Consider the following 2,394-nt stretch of genomic DNA (forward strand, 5'->3'; position numbering starts at 1 on the left):
CCCCTCGCCCTGGCCCATCCACCCCCCTCCTCCCCCCGGATTATTTACTCAGCAAGAGAAACTGCTCCTTTCCCCCGTATTAATATTAACAAAGTCCCTGGAAAAGCAAGAGGCTGATCTCAGATATAACTCATTTCAATTTCAAATGAGCCGGCAAAACCTCGAGAGCGAGAGAGGAGGAGAGCGAGAGACAGAACCGCTCCAGTCGAGGAACCGCCTCGCTCGGGTTTTCTTCTCCTGATTAGCAAAGGGACTAGACTTGAAAGTGACTGCCAAGATCGCTGAAATAGCAGCAGAACACACCCCCCCTGCAAAAACCCAACAACAACAACAAAAAACCCCAAATCAACCAAGGACCAAGTGCTTTCCAAATATCTAGTCAGGTCTTGCAAACTGGCCACTGCTTTGCTTTCACGTATAGGATGCCCCCCGCCCCCCCTCTCCCCCCAAACCGTGTTGGGTCCAGTAGATTTTGATAAAAAGACAAACGAAGCTATCAGCGGGGATGATGTTGAAGAATGAAGATAATAATGTTGCTATAGGTGGTACTTCACATGACATTATTTTTCACTGAATATTTAAAGAGCTCTTTGGGCAGAGATGGATCTACTCCGTGCCGGGGTCCGCCTCCTCCCTCGCGCACCCCGGGAAGAAGCCGATCCACCCGGACAGAAACTTAGCAGCTCCCCAGCTCCGCACATGCCTGCGCGGGCGGGCGCCCCGCACACGCGCCTCCACTTGCACGTCCCTCCCGCTCTCTGTATTTCCAACTCCATCAGCTCCTCTGTCCGATCCCCGCTGCCCCCTCCCCTAACCCCTGCCTGAAAATTATTCCCATTTCCCACTTCATTCCATATTTGTGGATTGAGGTGTTTTAGCATCAATTCCCCCCTATGCGCTGTGCAGTCAGTATGGTACGTATCAAAGCCGGAACTTGCTCATTAAATAAAATAAAATAAAATAAAATAAAAACAATGGTTTGGAGAAAGGCAAATTCTTCTGAAGAGATTCAGTTTGATAACTTTTATTTTTCGTTTCTCTGCTCCCTCGCCAGGATCAAAATAAAATACCCCAGTCAGTCTCTTACGGTTTAATCGGAGCCCGGGTGATTATTTATTGTTTGTTTTCCTCCCCTTTGCTGGGGGCCGGAGGGGTGGGGGCGAGGGGGGAGCGCTGTTTGCGGGGAGAGAGAAGAATTGGTCTTTATTGTTGTTGATGGCAATACATCAATTACGTGTCATTGTCTCCAACACAAGTTGTGAGTATTCACAAACGTAAATACAGTGATCTTGTTTTTACACTGCAAAAACAAGTGAAAAAAAAAAAACCCCAAAAAAGGGTTTTTACACCCTTTTGAAGCTTTAAATGACAGTGACAGATTTTTCTCCTCCCCCCACCCCCGACATACCTTGGAGATTTCTTTCGGTGGCGTTATTATTATTATTTATTTATTTATTTTTTAGACGGGGGTGGTAGGATCTATAAAGTCCCTCAATGCAAATCAGAGCCTGGTTGGAAGACAAGCGTGGTGGGGGGAATCGATCTCCAGTTCATTGAGATGAGCACTGAAGAGAGATTGTAAACAGGGGATAATTTGCAGTTCATTCGGGTGAGAGACGATTTCAATGAGATGCAACACTCCAGACTGGATTATTGTTATTAAGGTTTGCGAGCAGACAGCCCAACCTTAGCACTCGGGGGTTAAAAGCTACACAATCCCCATATAGGTATGATGCGTCGTTAATAATGATTTGGGAGGAAATCCAATTGATTTAATATTTTCTGCAAATGTTCACCTCTGGTGCAGCTTTTAAGGCGGAATTTGCTTAGCTCCAGATCGCTGTCTTCCCAGAGCTAACCCCGAACAATCAACCTCTAACCTGGGGAAATTGTTATTGTTGAACATTGTCTCTGCACCAAAATTAAAGCCGCTTAAAGGAAACGCCCTCGCGGGGTAATTAAAACATTCACATTTTCAGACTGCAAAATACCTACTTTTAAATGCTGCGTTGCTCTTGTTTGCCTTTATTATGATTTTTCCTAGGAAAGGTATTGTCCAAACCAGTTCTTAAATATTGCTACATTTGACCTCTGCACTGCTAATACCAAGCCGCTCTTCAGCTCGGACTGGCTACATGTATTTTAGAAATGTGTGCAATTAGGGGCTTCCAGATGCTGCAGTCAGATGGGAACTTGACTTTGTGCTCCGATATGTAATAAACTTTTGAGACAGTCCTGGGGCGCAGCTATCCAGAGCAGCAAGGAACAACCAACTATCCGATGATTGTTTTATCATCAATAGCCTGCATCACGCTATTCAATATGGACCTTTCGAGCTCTGTTAGAGTGTGGGTTTAGGTATGACTACTTTTGTGGGCAATGCTGTCAGACTAT

At 45.5% G+C, this 2,394-nt stretch overlaps 1 long non-coding RNA gene across 1 annotated transcript in view; it reads left to right on the forward strand.

Moving 5' to 3' along the window:
- Window positions 1-2,394, forward strand: part of LOC112550306 — a 10,312-nt gene that overhangs the window by 2,120 nt on the left and 5,798 nt on the right. The window lies entirely within an intron of this gene.

Source organism: Alligator sinensis, unplaced genomic scaffold (genome assembly GCF_000455745.1).
Source record: "Alligator sinensis unplaced genomic scaffold, ASM45574v1 scaffold173_3, whole genome shotgun sequence".
NCBI classification, from domain to species: domain Eukaryota; kingdom Metazoa; phylum Chordata; order Crocodylia; family Alligatoridae; genus Alligator; species Alligator sinensis.